The sequence below is a fragment of the Neopsephotus bourkii genome, unplaced genomic scaffold, assembly GCF_033783945.1.
Source record: "Neopsephotus bourkii isolate Nb327-2 ecotype Australia unplaced genomic scaffold, CSIRO-AGI_Nbou_v1 NB_1760, whole genome shotgun sequence".
Taxonomy (NCBI): domain Eukaryota; kingdom Metazoa; phylum Chordata; class Aves; order Psittaciformes; family Psittacidae; genus Neopsephotus; species Neopsephotus bourkii.
The window spans coordinates 5939257-5957788 of record NW_026902234.1 but is presented as its reverse complement, the minus strand read 5'-3'; the positions used below and the strand labels follow the sequence as shown (position 1 = coordinate 5957788).

The following is an 18532-nucleotide window of genomic DNA, read 5'->3' as shown; positions in this document are numbered from 1 at the left end:
AGTATTAAAGTTGTTAGAACTACTTTCTTACAATTATGGCATGAGACTGGCTCCATCAAGGACAATATGGTTCTTCCTGTGACATTTGCAGAGCTAAGATTTCCTTGTGTGTGAATAAGGACATATTTGTTCCTTGGAAGGGGGCTGTAGAATTAATAGTTTTGAAATGCTTCTGCAACACAGCTGAGTGCCAAACAGAAGATTAGAAGCAAATGACATAACTAGATTTGGAAAAAAAAAAACTTAAGGAAAAACCAATAATACAGCCTTCCAAAGCATCCGAATGTCCAGTAAAAACATGACATGCACTCAAAACATTAAATTTCTGTAGAACATTGCTTAGTACACAGACTGTACAACAAAAATTCCATAGTCTCTATAGTTTCTAATGTTAGCATGAGACTTCACATCAAGAAAATGAAAATCCATTACTACAAATAAGGTACAACCTTCTGGAATGTTCCTCCTCAAAAAGCTGAAAAGTTCTAGCACTGAAACAGTCTTCTTCTCATGACTGATAGGATAACACTCCCCACTGTAACAAGCACCAGTGAAAAGCTCTGAAATACCTATGCAAGGAACTGTAAATCTACAAAATATAACAGTCATTTCTCAGTACAAGATTGTTTCACTTCAAGAAGTACATATATATGGCTTTGAGTTTTAGCTTATCAAGTGGTCATTTTCTTTACTTTTACAGCAATACAACTTCCAACTGCAGTTTTTGAAACAAAATACAAAAAAAAACCCAAACCCAACCCAAGGCACCACACTAAGCGAGCAAGCAAACAAAACTGCACAACCCAGACACTGAAAAGGTAATTCTTATACTAGCTATGTGACCAATCCACACTTCCAGTCCCTTTAGGCCAGCATTTTGTTTGTTGCTAGCAGCAGTAGCAAACTATATTTTTTACCAACACTGTTATTTGTTGAAATGCTACAACTAGTTAGTTTAGATTGAGCTCAGATATTTTCAGCCCCCTCCAGTCTAGAATTTGTTGGGAGAAGAGTCTTGCCTTCAGTGGCAGCTGCCCTACTGCAGAAGCACACGTAAAAGTTTTCCTACACAGAAACACCCTTGGGAGACAGGGAAAAACTGAGAAATCCGCCAGGCTAGAAACATACTGAACAAAAACCCAGCCAAGGCAAAGTCAGTTATAAGAGGCTTCATTGAAAGCCTGCTCAGATAGGTGAGCAACACTTGCTGTCTCTAAGGCAGAACAAAGGCAGACGTTAATGGAATATCTAGTAATGTAACTCCCATATAGACTTTATCAGAAGAAAGTCCAGAAAGGAAAAAGTTATGTTCAATAAACTATCTATGATTTAAGAGTTTAGCAATATCAGGAAAAAAAACCCAAACAACCACCTATGCCATTTTGAACCAATAATTAAAACTGAACCGCACAAGCAACATTTGAGATTATGTAAACTTAAACGTGGAGGAACTTAGGAACACATGAATCTGCTGATGATTTTTCATGTTAAGAGATTTGCTCAGGTAATGTTATTTTAAATATCAAACTACATATAATTGTTACACAGATCTCACCTTTCACCAGGCCTGCATTCTCACACACACATACGCACACACCCAGCCATACAGGGATAATGTGTTTATCCCACAATGATAAATAAGAAAGAATCCACTCCAGCATGCCACCTGAATTGGAATCTTCTCCCTAGAGACTGACACAAGTTAACACTCCCCCTAGTCCGATGTCCTGTCCCAACGGGCAGAAAAGCAGCATCTTTTCTTGTCCTCAGGAGGAAGGCTCAGGGTTCTGCTGGGGATACAATTACTTAGGAGGCATGGCTGAGCTTTAAAGATCCAGCGAGAAAGGAAGTAGGTGCTCTCCTCTTTCAAAATGTATTTCGCGCAAAGGAACATGGCTGAACAATGACTGACAGTAATGCTTGAAATTTAATCCCTCACCAAGGGAACAAGCAAAAATTCTATTAATAGGAAGTGCCAATTGATATAACAGACTGTTCTGGAGTTGGATGTCCTCTTAAAGCACACTGAAAGGCACTAAATTGATATGAAGGCTTCTACATGACACTGATGTTCATAAAAGACATAATTGCTATACAATATTACATAAGACATAATCGCTATACAATATTTAGTTAATTGCCTTGGGAGAACAGAAAGCTAACAAATGACATATCACAGTTTTCTCTAAGATCTGAAGGCTGAACAACCTCTCCTTCTCCTTCCCCCAAACTTAGAAAATCAAAATGGGTTTTGAATGCATATGTTGTCGATGGGCCAGCTCTTTGGTGTCTACTTGGTTTATCTTCCACAAGCTATAGCAAACAGGCAATATATGGTCCTCTAAGCACGGTGGTGGAAAATAAGGGAAAAAGCCTCTTTCCTAGTAAGTGAATGTGCTTACGGTATTCTATAATTAATAAAATAACTTGTATTAGATCACTTAATCTCAAGTACACTCAAAGTCTGAAGCTTTCTTACTTACTAAATGCACTCTCTGGTAAGCCTGTCTACTGTTTCAGAAGGTTTGAAGCTTTGTTTTCACTTACAGTTGTTTTCTGTCTTGCTGTGTGTGGGTGTGTGGTTAGGTTCGGGTTTGTTTTTTTTTTTTTTTTCTTTACATCAGCCTGGATGAATAGTTTTGACATATAGAAAGAGTTCTAAAAAAGCGCATCTGTCTACATTTGAGATCATTTAATTAGATTCTTGGCGATCAGTAAAGCACCAAACTCAAAGACAGAGCTCAAAAGGCATTAAAAAGAAAAGGAATGTGAATTCAAATAAAAACTTACGAAAAGAATATACCTTTAGGATGTGCTTTCAGCTGTTTCCAGTAGAACACAGCATTTCTGACATTTATGTGTGCTTGAAAAACCAGGAAAATATCTCTTTCGTGCAAAGTTAACCTAAACCAAACAAAAAATACTTCTAAAGATTGCTACAAGAAAACCTCAAAATGAAGAGGTTTAAAAAGAGTAAGCAAATGGCCCAAATTATCACAGAATCATAGATGATAACAGAAAAAAGAATCACAGAACAAATCACAGCAAATCAAATCACAACCCTTTGTTAAAACCAAAAAACCGTTTATTACATGGGCTACTTGCTGGTATTTAGACAAATGGTGATGGACCACATAAAGGCAACCTTGTCTAACTCCTACAGTTTAACACTTCAACACTGCATACAGTGTGTGTCAATCCACCCCAAAGGACACATTTCTTTGGAAAGACATTACTGCACTAAAACATATTGTAAGAATACTTCCTCCTACTTTTAAAGAAAGTTAACTAAATAGCTGTAATGACCAAATGTCCATCATCCGGCTATGTAGTTCTGAGGTGTCAAACTGATACTTAAGCAGAAAAAAAATGCACATACCTGGGCTGCCTAAAATTGCTGACTGTTTTAACACAAGCTTGACAATTAATTTGGGGTATTTCACTATTAGGTCCCATTAGGATGTATTGACTACAGAACTGAAAGTGATAGCTGAGTAAGTGCAAGTGATTATTATCTAATTTACTTTGATGTGCAAACTGAAGGCATAGTCACAATCAATAGAAGCTGCTGTTGGTATTGTAGGCAGGTCAGTTTTCCAAAGCTGAAAGAACGAATGAATGGAAGCTATAAAGAATAAATGTGAACAAAGATGTAAATAAATGAATACACTGCAAAGAAGGAGTGCTTTATTACATTTCCTAACCTGCTCTCACAATTTAGCATTTATGTAGGAAATCTTATATCGTTAAAATAATACTCTGTTTAAAAAAAGTGAGTAAAAAGTTCTAGAGGTTTTCTGTGTCTCCCCTCCTGGTCCTTTCTTTGAAAAGGAAAAACTCATAGCACCATGCTCAAGTCAGGAAATGCAAATAAAAGGTATCAAAAGAAATAGTTCAGCTCTCATTAAGAACTATAAGAAGTTATTAAACTGTGTCTGGAATAAATTAAATATTACCAATACAATAAATACAGAATTAGAACACTAAGTTCCCCTGCACATGATATAGGAAAGTGTTTAATACCTATTTCCACTCTACGGGATTATTTTACAATGAAAACCATTTTCTTATCTCATTAATTACAGCATAAAAATAATAAGAAAAATTAAGCATTTTAAATCTTCAAATGTACACCAAGGTAACAGAACCATCCACAAAGCTATCACAGTTTTAAGAGTCAACTCTGAGGAAAATTTGGAGCAATGAAGAAGTTCCAGAGCATTACAGGTTTGACACTAATTTGAAAGCATAAATTGGATGATCCTTGATAGCACCTCCAAGTAGTCAAACTCTAATCCTAAAGCAAAATGAAGAGACAAAGAACCTCCCTTAAAAAACCCACACAGCAATTTCAGACAAAACTGTGAAGGCAACACAGCCCTAACAGTCAAACGGGTTAATGACATTGGAGGACGAGCTGCCACACAGCAGGTGTGCCCTGCCACAGCCCGCTTCTATGGGCACTGCAAGCGAGGGTTTTTTAGATGATACAGGCTGCACATCTTCCAAAACAGTGAAGGATCTGTCTTAACTAACCAGTAATTTAGAACTGTACTAACTTCACCTTGATGCTACTCAACAGCCTGCCCCAGCACACCTCAAACCCTCTCTTCCCATCTCTATCACCCACCATTGTTTCAGGGCACAACACTGTGAGGTCTGGGGTTTTGTTTCTTCAACCGGATGTCTCTTGACAGCTTCTAAGCAATGTTTACTTCTCTCAGCCCCACAACATATCTGATATTTCAATCTCTAATGCAATTACAGTTACACTTTGCATCTTACGTTACAGAACAACTGCAAACCGGAAACCTCAAGGCTAGTTTAGTGGTAACGAATTTCTGCATAGCTCAAAAAGAGTATAAGAATTAAGCTTGCTTTTGTCTTGCAAATGGCTTATAAGTCTTTTTAAAAGACACACAAAGAAATGAAGGAGAATACAGATTAGACACACCCAGAAATGCACCGTTCCTGCTAAGGAGTCAGTACAGCAATTTACCATTCAACAAAAAAGAAATCTCACTTTCTGTATGTTTATATAATAACATCTAAGAGGATGTTTGCAAAAAAAACCCATGTTTCCATGAAGCCTATCACACGAATCAGTCTGCTCAAATGAAATAAGCAGGGACTGCTTCAAACAATCTTTTAAAATGTAAACTTGCCATTTAAGGAAAAGCAATAGTTTTAATCACAAAGCCTGCATCTCCTTGGCAAGACCCACCTGTGTTTTGCATGCATCCCAGAGTCTTAGCAATGACCACCTCTGACAGCTGTAGTTGACGCCTAGGCCCTTTCCAACTCTCCAAGCCCTGCTCCAGTAGGAAGGTATAGCACTAGTGTCTACCAGGCAAGATCAGAGGGGATGCCCACCAGGTGCAAAGCCCTGCTAAGAAGGACTTCAGAATACTGGTGGATGAAAAGCTGGACATGATCCAACAACACAAGCTCACAGCCTAGAAACCAACCATACCCTGAGCTGCATCAAAAGTAACATGGCCAGCAGGTCAAGGGAGGTGATTCTCCCCATCTACTTCACTCTGGTGAGACCTCACCTGGAGTACTGCATCCAGCTCTAGGGCCTTCAGTACAAGAAAGACATGTCTTCCTTTGGACATGCTCCAACAGGAGCAAACCCAAAGCAGGGCCACAAAAATGTTAACATGGAACATCTCTCCTATGAAGAAAGGCAGACAGAGTTGGGACTGTAAGGAAGCTCTGGGAAGACCTTATAGCAGCCTTTTCGGTACTAAAAGGGAGCTTATAAGAAAGATGGGGACAAACTTTTTATCAGGGCCTGTTGTAATAACACAATGGGTAAGGTTTTAAACTAAAAGATAGTAGATTCAGACTAGATATAATGAAGAAATTTTCTTACAATGAGGGTGGTGAAACACTGGAGTAGGTCACCAAAGAGGATGGAATAACCCTAAAACATTCAAGGCCAGGTTTGACAGGGCGCTGAAAAATCTGATATAGTTGAAGATGCCCCTGCTTATTGCAGGGCAGTTGGAATTAGATGACCCTCCCAACCCAAATTATTCTGGGATTCTAAGAAAGCAGTAGATACTTTAGTCTGCCACCTCTCTAGTAGCAGAAAAAAAAAAAGCCATCTGGGCTGTACAAGGTAGGCTGCTGAAGAACCAAAAGACCACAAATCTGAGTTCTGGCATTCCGTTAGCTTGCATTAATTCAATACCACCCTAATTTTATACAATGCTCACTCTGTTTCATGTTGTGACCTTCACACAAGCTAACCTTCACAATTCCGTATTTTTAAAATTTCATTAGTCATACTGCTGTGCCACAGAATTTCCAAATGCTTAATTGCTGTGACCATCTTTAAAACACATAATGCTAAGTACTATCTTTCCTACTTATGTGATAAGCACTCTGCTGTTTCAAGAAAATAAGTTTTTAAAACTCTTTTGATGTCTTACTTGAAAAGAATATTTCTACACCCTTTTGGAACAGCACGCCTATTATAAAGTAGGCACTATTCATTTTTAGCCTCTGACAGATGATTTAAATTTAAAATTCTATTTCAAAGGACAAAAAGCTGGTGTTCTACCAGAACAAGCTGGTATTATAACAACATGTATTAAAGTTCTGCAATATTATAACTTACTTATGCTTAAAAGATAGATAACAATAGTACAGAGGAAATACTCTTAGTAAGTCTTTAGATAAGCTGAAACTGAGTATGGTCACCACTGCATAAGGCAAAGGGCTTATAATGAAAGCCTGGCTCAAGTATTTCCATGAACATGGGATGACTATTAAGAAATTGGCTAAGGAGAGGTTTAAGGGATAAAAATAAATTAAAAAAACCCTAACAACAAAAAATCCCAAACAAATATATTTCAGTTTGGGATTTTTTTTCTTTACACGTTTTTTTTTTGTTTGTTTTTGGTTTTGCTTTGAGGGGGGTAGGAGTGTTTTAAGTTATTTGTATTTTTATGTCATTCAGAAAGCAGAACAAAGGTTAATGGACAATACAAGAAATCTTCCACAGACCAAGCATAAAAATGCTAAATCATAAATTTATGTAGTTAGATGAATTTGGCAAGAAGTTATTTCTCTGTATCTTGAAGACTATAAAAAAAATTGTACCTTTTCACACCCTTTTATTACATACCTATCAGAAAACATAAGAAGTGTAAATCAGTAAATTACCATCACTCGTTTCTGTCTGTTGAAAGAAGGGAAGGGGGGGGGAAAGTGGGAATAACATCTGAATATAAAGGAACATCCGACTGCAGATAGTCAGCTAACATCCCTTCCTACAAAGCCTCCCCTCCACCCTTTAGCCTCCACAATGCTCCTGCCATCTGTCTCCAGCCTCCCTTTCCTGCATCTGTTGCTGCAAACTCCATCAGTAGGCACGGCTCAGGCAGGTGCTGGTGGTGACTGCTCTGTCTCCATCAGCAGCCTATGCAGATGCAACTACTGTGGATGACCACATCTGCAGCAACATTTTCCACTACTAGGGCAAAGAGCTACTTTGTGCTTTATTTTGAAGGCATTGCCATCAAGAGCAATGGTTTCACACATTCTAGAGAACAACGGCAAAACACAGTCTGTGTAGAGAGGACTTCCTCAGACCTTTTGGCTGCAAACAGCATGAAACAAATAAAGGAGGCAGCAGCTTTTTTAGCCTGTATTTCTTGGCTGCAGAGTAAATACATCACAACCCCAAATGCTGCCTCACATTTAGGTAAATAGAGGGAGAGGGCCAGAAGGGAGTAGCAGCTCACCTTTTCCTGAATTCTTTTAAAAGGAGTTTCAGGAAAGCCACACAGTTAATAAATAGCTCAACTGCACTAAAGGAAACTTTTGGGAGAAGCGACCTCATCTCGCCTCTAAAACAGCACCAATGATTAATGGCCACATCTCCACAGTGGTTTATGGGTGTTTAAACTAAGTCAGAGAGACAGATAAGCTTAATATTAGCCAGTGTTGGTCTGGACTGTTCTCTCTCCATTCCTCCCAGCTGATAGCTTACCTATACATTTAGAAATACATGAAAACAAACAAACAAAACCGAGATAGAAGAGAGTGAAAAGTCCAGGAAGAATATAACATACGTGTCTACACAAGATGAAATTACAAATCATTTTACACCTACCAACCTCTCGACAGTCCCTTACTAAAAGTGGGTAGGAGGGAGCCAAGCACTTAAGATCACAGAACTAAAAACAGACCCTTTACTGAGAGAACATTTAGGTAGTATTATCTATATGACAGATTGGTGAAACAAGAAGAATAAATTAAGTGCACCACACTTCATGCACTACCATCCTCAATTACTGATAAATCTCCATTCTTGCCTTGAAGTTAAAACAACGAGACACTCTGGATCTAGTGGACATAATGAAATTTTATAAAGTAGACATCCTTGAATTTCTTTCAAGATGCCAAAAATCCCAGGTTGCAATGATTTGCTTCCACTGCTGCTTCTTTACCCCTATGTCAAACATTCAATGGTCTACAGGAATTATAGTTCACTGGAAGTATTAGCACATTTATGTACTGTATAAACAAAGAACAGTCCTCAGACGTAAGGAGTTTAACCTTGATCTTGTGCAGAAGGACAAAGCTCAGAATCACTGTGGATTGCTACATTTTGCTGCTAATCCCTTGAAACACTGCTACCTACTTTTCAAGGGATTTCACTTTAAACTGTCTATAAAATGCTGAAAATAAAATTGAACTGCTGACCTTCTGTTCCCCAATAGAAAAATCATATATTCGCTTTTTAACTAGAAAGAGGAAAAGATGTTTGTTCAGTTCAAAAACGCGTTTATTCCCAACCAACGCTGTTTAAGAAAAAAAAAATAAAAAAGAGTACATTGTCTATTTCTAGACAATGTTCACTTTATAGTCTTAAGCAATTTATCAATTGCTCTACAAAAAAGCCAATTCAATCCACCTCATGACAGCAGGAAAATGTGAAAAATACATATATTAAAACAATTTTCAACTTTCTAGCTCAAAGAGCACTAACATAAGTGTCCTGCTCAGACTCTGCTCCCGTGAACTTTCCAGTTTACTGTCATTCCAAGTACTGAGTAAATTCGTAAGACTTCTGGATTTTTTTTATGGGTCATCTGGACCAGAGTTTGGATCCAATACAAAGAGGTGAATGCAGAAACAACAACAAAATACTGAGATACTTCTCAATTTAACTCTCAAAGTTCCACAGATTTTTACCTCAATTTGGGGTTGCTGAATGCTTATTTCTCATATCTAGGCAAAGAGCCACTTTCTAAAAGTACAGTCTTTGAATAACACAGGTAAAAATAATCGCCAGATGCAAGATACCATTCTTGACTCTGTGCTTATGGACATAACTGAAGAGGCAGCTTGAAAGATAGTGTTAGATTTCATTTAGAAACAGCTAATTCCATTAAATTTATTCCTATATAAATCTGTACATCTTTCTGAAGAAAATTGGGCGATGAGATAGTTACTCAGAAAGCTATCCTTTTAATTTCCTGTTAGGACAAGTACCAAAAGAAAACTCTATTTAAATGAAGATCCTTTATCAGATGTAGAGTGACTGCTGCAGCTTCAAGTCAGATTCAAGTCAGTCAGTCTCTTGTCAGACTGACTACTTTGCTAATGCTATACAACTGGGAAAGTACCAGCCCAGACAAGAAATGGGCATCCCAGTCTCCCCCTAAAGTTAGCAGTTCTCCTTCCATCTAACAGCTCTTCAGAGTCAAGTCAGGAATCCTCTCTTAGCACTCCCAAAACACAAGTGCAGAGGAAACTCTTTAATCCTCCACTTTTCCAAATAAAACTGGTTTCAAAATTACCTGTCCCATAGCTCTTATAAATGCTTTGAAGTCAAGACTATTTTTGGTATGGAATGTTGGCAGTGTTCACTTATTTCATTCAAATTATTTCTTACATATCTTCCTCCAGTTTAAAAGACATCCTCTTCCAAAAAAGTAGTGTTTGTGAGTACTCTGCCACACAATTATAGCAGCAATCCATTGTTAATTCCTCAGATGAAAGAGAAGGGGACAAATCCAAGAGAAAATTACCATTCACTGAAGGGTGAAAGAGTGAAGGGGACTTACTGAAACCCTTCTGCCAGACATGCTCTAGAGAAAGCAGGCTGCTGTGGCACATTAGGATACTCTTTACTCTGAACTCTTACCTTTCAGTTCAGGTGTTGGCTGCTCTAAGACTACTTAGGCAGTCTGAAAAGTTGTTCCACTAGTATTACCCTGACATGATTTTTCACTGCCCCAGAACTAGTGCTAAAAAAACCACCCCAAACTGTTGAAAGTAAACTTTTAGCAGATAAAGACTAGGAATATCTGATTTTTTCTGTAGAAACAGTTACCCAAACCCAAGAATAATCAATTAGAAGAGTCTACACCTCTATGAGCAAAAAACACATTCAATAGAAACCAATGTTGCCTGGCAATACCAGCCTCATCCTCCTTTATTTCTACTCTCAGCTCTCGTGCTTGAACAAAACTGAATCCTTCCAAACTCCTCTAAATCTCCTACAGTTTTATCTTCTGCCAGGAATTTCTTCACAAGGCACTTTTCTGAATAAAATCCCCCCCCCCCCCCCAGTAAACATATTGGTTCAAAATTAAACTTTGGCTTTGGCTGCTGTATCACATTCCCTTTCATGCAGAAATGTTATGTGCTCTTACACCAATGAGATGCTCTAACCTCACGTGCTCATGGACACATTTTCTTCCCTACTCCCACTAGATAACAATAAAATGCATCAACAAATGTGGAAGGCAAATAATTGTAGCCAAGTAATTTTCAAGCATGGGAAGACACTGCGGGTATTAATATCTGCAGTAGAACCAAGATTAAAGAAAGGAAAACCAGGTTCAAAACCACAGGTCTGAAATTTGGAAGTTCAGCCACAGAGTTCTCATTCCCTCGAGATTAATGCAGATTTTTCAATTTCCATCGCTACTGGGTATCAGTAAGAGTGACTGTGCCATCACTGTTTCATACATGAGTTTAGCTGGCAGCCACACAAAATATTTAGTACTTGACAGCTTCCTATAGTACCTTAGTATTACTTGCAGTAAAAATTCAAGAGCAACATGCCACGACTTTGTTATAAGTAATATTACAGCAACAGTAGTCAACTCCTTCATTATCTAAATCAGACATTACTAAGAGAAGCCAATAGTGTTATGCAAACCTAGGGAACAATGAAAAAGGTTTCTTAAGGAAAATTCATACATAAATATTGGGAGCTGTGGAGCAGTATATGAAAGGAGTGGCATGTTACAATCCCTTGACTCATTCAAAAGTAGAAGCAAGCATATAAAATTTTGCAAATTACCTTACTGTGGGGAACAGAACAAGTAGGGAGATGGGGGAAAAATATATGCATTCCCTCTCCCCCCCTGGGACTTCAGGCAAAACTTAGAGCAGAGACTTCTCTCCCTTTCCTGCACCACAGAACCTCTAAATGCTTCTAATGACTAATACCAAGCATTTTTATTTGTTCTTGTTCTTATGCCTGTTGTTGAAAAGTAAATTCTGAGGAACAGATCTTGGTCTGAAGCGCTGCCTGATGCCTTGTTTCTGCTCCTCTAGCATACAATACGTTCAAGGTTCAAAAATTCAACCCTGAAACCATGCTTTAGTTCCATGAAGGTAAGCAGCACTGTGTCACTGCATCAAATGCTGCCTTCGGGTTTTGTTCATCACATTTTTAAGGATTCTGCAGAATCAATCAGGGGGCTGACTCAGGTTGTGGAGATGCTACCACTTGCAGGCCAGACTCCTTAGTCTGATCAGGGGCCTGCTTTCTGCTGCCATTTTTCTCCCCTTCTCCTAAACCACAGCCATAGAGCATGTCACAACCACCTACTGATCCCTTTACAGACAACTTTTTTCCTGAAGAATATGCAGCAGCAGCCGCTCCTCACACAACTGGAGATAAGCCCAGCACACATATGGGCCACACCAATTTTGGCCACATGATGATGTGTGACTAGCTACAGGGGAAAAGGCTTTCAGCTCACAAGTCAAGATTCCTGAAGTTTCAGTAACTTACTGCAGTCAGAAAGTATGTTATAGCAGCCATGCATCTGAAGAGTGCCTGAAGCACAAAACCAGCAGCTGAGAATGCAAGTTTCCATTACCCCTTTGGCAGTAAATTCTGTTTCTAAGGCACACAACTGTCAGAATCTTGCTTATGAACCAGGTTCAAAACCAGTTTTATAAACATACATATATACACACATAGAGAAGACTTGTAATTCTAGTCAAAACATTTAAGTTAACCCAAGGATTTCACACCTTCTTCTTCTGAGGTAAAATGCTTTAGCTTACCAAGCACCCTCATCTCCATCATCATAAACCACCACTCTAGGAATAATGGAAAAGACCTTTACAGTTCCTATACAAATCCAGGACCAGCAGAAAATACCATTCCATGATCTTCAGGGAGAAATAAGAAAGAAAAACTAATACTCTGACTGTTTAATCTTGAAAAACAAACTCAGAGATCAAATATAAAGAGGTCTAACCCTCATTCAACAGCATTTTTGGGGCTGGTACATGATAACTTGAGAACTAATGGTATGAGACAACTCAGCTTATCAGGGAATGTGCTAAGCGACAAAGAGTTACTGATTTTGGTTCAAGATGGAGAATTCAAAATCAGTAACTCTTGGGAAAATCTGGATCCCCCAACTACCTGCTGCTTCAGGGAAAGGAACTCTCTAACGTGACCCGCCATAGCCTGCACGCATGAGAGGCAGCTATTTAATTTACCTCTCATGCACACAAGAACATATAGGAACAAAGCTGTTCAGATGTTTGTGTTTCACATTAAAAAACTGGGCTACAGGTAAATTTTGAAGGTTAGTAGGAAGAGATAGGACAAGAGGTCACAAGAAAAAAACACAATAGAAAGAAATGCAAGGACTCAAACTAGTTAGGAAAACAACCCAGTGTGAGTAGCAATGACTGTAGCAGGAGATCTGCTAGAAGGATTATGCATACAGCTGGTGAATAAAAAAGCAGGAGTAGGATCATTTAAAAGAAAGGAGGGGGGGAAAGAGGGTGACAGAGCAGGTAGAAAATGAGCTGCACAGAGGCTCTATTATGGGGAACAACTCAGAGCAGCTGACACAGACAACAGCCTCCAAAATTAGGAGGGGTAAAATGAGAGCTGCAGGAGATCCCTGAAACAAAAGGGTGTGAAGAGAGAGCACAAAGGAAAATAGGCATTAAACCTAGGATTCTGCCATGTCTTATAATGAGACTCTTAAAATCAGGGAAAGAAAGACTATAAAAGATTTGTGTTTGTATTTGTATTCTGTGTTTTGTGTTCCTACTAGCTTAAAAAATAAACACAAGTACAAGCTCATTTTCTCAGTCCTCTCTGCTTAGTACAATTCAAGCTTTGTTACTACAGTGCAAGCAGTAACTGTAATCCAAGATTAATTAACCGAGTTATTAGAAACAGAATTCCACAGTAAATATACCACACTAACCTTTAAATATTTTTTGTTCTGTGAAATTCACTGATTTCAGCAGTTATCCCGAGTGCCCCTGGGTAACACACAGAACCATGTGCCAGATACAAACCAACATGAACCAAGCATACAATCTCTCCCTACTCATTAAAAACACAGTATTTCAGCAAGCAGAACTGTTTTTAATATGATAACACTTTTGAATATGTACCATTTAAACATGATGTTATATGGAATATATTGAGAGCACTACTGAAAATACACATTACAGTTTTAGCTCTATTTCTACTACACACCAATTCTAACATGAAAAATTAATCATTTAAAGTTCCCTCAAAGCCTCCACACCAGGAGAACTGCCTTCCAGCCATTATCAAATGGACGAACAAGCCTTCAACTGATTTTATAAGTGACCTACACCAACACTGGCGGCGTGCCTGCTCTGCAAAGCAACAGCTCAACCAGTCACCCCTAAAGAGCTACAGAACAGAAACCTGAGGGGAGGAGATCCCCAGGAGGTATTTGCAATCAGGAGATAACAACAGCTCCTTCATAGGGCAGTTAGAATTTGGAATAACTGGTGACCTCAGTGGCCTCAGCTGCTAATCTGCTTCCTCCTTCAGGAGGGTTTGGGATCACTGACTCCCATCCCATGCCAATCCCTATCACACTACACAGGCCTGGCACAAGGACTCCTCCCACTCCCCACATCCCAAAAGCCTCAAGCTGACTTTCCCTGACCTATGCCTCTATGTACAACACTCACCTAAGGCATGAATGCTTTCAGAATCCCTGCAATGTAGCTTAACTGCTTAAGAATTCTTTGAGATCATATTCTAAGTTGTCTCTCAAAAGTGCAGTGCACATTTAAATCTTCTAACTGAAACTGGCGTAAGACAGGGATATATTTATTTAGAAACCACAGGAATAAGGGCTCAATAACCTGTTCTGCCAGTGCCATTCCTTTAACTGCTGGTTAAGACACCAAGGTTGGTTGCTGTATTCAGTACTCGCTGTATTGAGTACTGTACTCAGTTCACAAATATACTCGGGCACACACTTAACCTTAGCTTACTCCTATATATCTACTTTACATATATAGCTAAGCTCATATGTTATATTCATGCATTCTTTCCAGCAGGCAAAGCTTTTTTTGGCTCAGAAAAATTGACACACTGGATAAGGCAACAGCCAAAGTCCATACTGGCTATCAAACCACAAAACTACTTCCACCAGGAAAAATGCAGTCATAGTTTTAGTTTTTTGAACTGAATTTTCATGTATTGATGAAAGCTGTACAGCATTCTCCTATGAGGAATCCATATGGACTGCAGTTAAAGCATACTGAAAAGGCCATTTGTGGATCGTAAAAGCTACTGTTGAGATCTACAAACCTGAGTTGCATCTGAAGCCATCAAAGTTGGACAAAAAAAACAGACAAGTGATTATTAAGAATCTAATTTGACATTATTAGTAAGTAAAAGCATGCCTGTATTTGCAGGAAACAACTACAATTACTATAAACAGAAAAAGAAAAAATGTAAAAAAAATCCAAAAAATAAAGAAAAGTACATAATTCATGGAAAATAAATTAATTTGGGAAGTATATCTGGTAATAGGGTCTGAGAGTGGGATGAAAGTATTCTTCTCTACTGTCCACAATTACAGGTTAGAAAGTATTATACCACCAGTATAACATAATAGGCAGTAGCCTACAAATTCATTTACTATACTAGATGTCTGCAACTATGTTTAAGTAATGCTAAAGTTGCATTTAAAGGCTTAAAATCAACTCTTCAGGCACCTGGGATAACTGATGTAATTACAAGAAACTTTTAAGGGAAAGGAATCCAGACACCCACTCAGTACATACCTTTCATTCTTAGTTACTGTCAGAATCAAAATTTCTGACATAACTAACTCATACGAAACACTAAGAATAGGTATTGCTTATAGGTATAACATTCTGATCCACAGAAATCCACCAAGAAATATTTCCATGCAGCTTCACATAGAGTTCCATCAAGCTGAAATGTTTGTATTGCTTTTTCCGCTTTAAACAAGGAGGAAGATTAGTCTTTCAGAAGCTGTGAGCAGGTCCCCAGCTTCACAGTGTCAGGAGCCTATTTGTGTCACAGTTATTTTGAGTGCCTTTACAGGTTAGGCTTTCCACCAAATGTTGTGGTACTGTAGCTACAGACATCTGATCGCAGTTTGGCAAATCTGCTCAGTATTAAGTCACTGATAACTTTGCTTGTACCTGTTTGCTTCTGGTCTTATCAAACGATCTCACTCCTGTGAACAGAGGTATCCCTGAAGAACCAAACAGTACCTTCCATATAGGTGCATGAAGTTTCAAAAAACTATCCTATTAAAGAACATTTCCCAGAAGATTTTTATCTTAACCACTTAAGGCACATGTTAATGTTGGAATCACTTTTCAAAGTATTCTATTGTGAAAAAACAAGATGCAACTTATTTTTTTATTCAAAACTGTAAGTAAATGAGGAACAAGTTTAAAAGCACAGAACCCCACTACATACAGTATGACTTCTAAAATAGATTAAATACTTTTTGGATAATTTCAGATTTGCAACAACTGAATGAGCGCAATAAACTGCCAGAACCTTAGACTTCATCTATAACTTCATCCTAATTTAATTGCAGAAATGACAGATTTTTTGCATTTTTAAGTATGCTTTCCATGTAGTCCTCTTCCAGAGAAAGAAACAAAAACAAACAACTGGAAAAAAGACAGCTTACGCAGACAGATTAAGGATGAACTGGAAGATCTTGACACCCACATACTCGAAAAATCATGTAAGGGCACATTATTGTCCACAGTTCAGTGAAGCTTAAGAACATTTTTAGTGCAATTTGTGAAAATTTACTCTCTGATCTCATTTCCCTTTCAAAGGGCAAAAGGTTTACTATATTCTGCCTCATGCGTTACTGAACCTACACCTAGTCAGTTGCTTCCTTGTGGGAAAAGCATTAGAATATTCCATGTTTTGAAGAATTACATCTTTACCAACCTAAATACAGTCCATCAGAAATACGCACATAAATAATGGAAATAGACATAAATATTAATACAAAACTAAGATTTAATTTTGTTACTCAAATTAAGTGTTGTCTTATTGGACACAGCAAATATACTGGGTACCCATCTTTTAAAGAACAGGAAGCGAAAGAGATACCCCTACACTTCCTGCCAGCTGAGATGTCCAAACAGTTCTTCTGCTTCTTCCTTTCAGTGAGCTATTATCAATTTACTGCCTTTTGGGAAAGTATATAAAACCTTCATCTGCTGTCAATACAGTTCAGGCATGTTTGCTTTCCCTCCCTCCTCCTTGTTTTAAAGGGTAGAAGAAAAAATTACTTCATAAGCCAAATATCACAGAAATAAGCTCAGCACTTAAAGATTACTCTAAACTCAGAATCCAGATTCCAAACAAAGCAGTGGATTTATTTTTTATTATTTTCACTGAATATTTAACTAAAAACTATTATAAAAAAGGACATGAGATTCCAAAGGTAAAACTCCAAATAATTTTATAGTACATACACAAAATGTGGGCCATAGTAAGATACAAACTTAATCTTGAGTAGAAATTTCTTGTAGAAAAATTAGAATAATTTTACTATAGTTAAGTCTACAGTCTGATGAATCATTTGCTTTAGGGTTACATGTTTATTTTGCTTTTACATTAACAGCCTTTGCAAGAATATTTTAATTTCGCTACCTACACAACACAGAAAAAATACAAAGAACACTTAATGGAGTTTCTATTTCAGAAAATTATTACAAAAAGATTTCTCACTATTACTCATCAAGCACAAATACAAGATGTTCAAAGCTAGATGCTGATCTGTTGGAAAGGCCAGGGTTATAAATTTATTCATTTCATTTAAAGATATATAACAGATAATTTGAAAACGCAGTGCAAAAGCTGTCTGTAGCATCTCAGTTTTTATCCTAGTACTTCAGAATTTCCTTTCCAGTTTGAAGGAAACAGAATCATTTGCAACAACACATGTAGATGCTTTATTTAAGACTGGATCACATTTTTAATTCTAACTGGCTCACCTGCACTTTATTAAACAAATTAAGTCTAATTTCAACATCTGATAACACTTCATTGAACAAGTATTTAATAGAACTCACAACAAATATCAAGGCACATGAGGAGCTCATACACTGCTTCCCATGTGAAGGCTCAAAAAATGCCAATAATTAGCCTGCATAACTTCCTTTTGAAGAAGGTAACATTACCTTTATTTTATAAACAGAGAATTTGAGTAAGAAATAATAAATCCACCTGGTAAAGTAATGAATGAAACTAAGACTCCCAGTTTTCTGCTCCATGCTGCAGCCTCAGAGTGCTGAAAGTTCACTCTGTGTTCAGTCTTTTTGTGTTTATTTTTTGGTACACTTGTAATGAGCTTTCATTTTATTAAAAGTTTCTCTTAATAAATCTCTTCTAAGCCACAGAGATCAACTACAGTTACTAGAAAACAGGCAATAGGGTATACAAATTAACAGAAAGGTAGCCAGTCTCTACCACAAAATAAAGCCTAGGGAAAACATCAACTTCATTAGGTTACTTCAGGTCTTCAGAGACGGTCCAGGAAGATACTCTTGATGTACTGAATGCAATTCTGTTACACTCCCACAGAAAACCCACAAGACTTCATTCTTCTCAATACTTTATAAGCTATTACTTAGTTCTCAGAATTCAATCAAAGAATAATATTAAGCTTGCTCCACCATAGGCTATGGACGGCTGCTACTCCTCCATACCTCCCACACCACAATGTCCTTCCTACAATGCCTTCAGGGAAAAGCATCTCAAGTCAAAGCAGTAGGTAACAGGAGACAGGAGCCAAAAAGAAATGGTAGCAATATCCAGCACTTAATTAATAGTCTGAGCCTATCTTTTTTTCTTGCCTTTTTTTGAAAGTAAGAGTTAATACTGATTTGTCTAAGATCACTGAAAGAAAAAGACTTGCTATTTAATCATCCATCCAGCAGTTAAAAAAATAAA

The 18532-nt window shown here is 37.8% G+C and overlaps 1 protein-coding gene across 3 annotated transcripts in view; it reads right to left on the bottom strand.

Annotated features, from left to right (window-relative positions):
* The window catches only part of NCK2 (NCK adaptor protein 2), an 87557-nt gene that overhangs the window by 36383 nt on the left and 32642 nt on the right, over positions 1–18532 (bottom strand). The window lies entirely within an intron of this gene.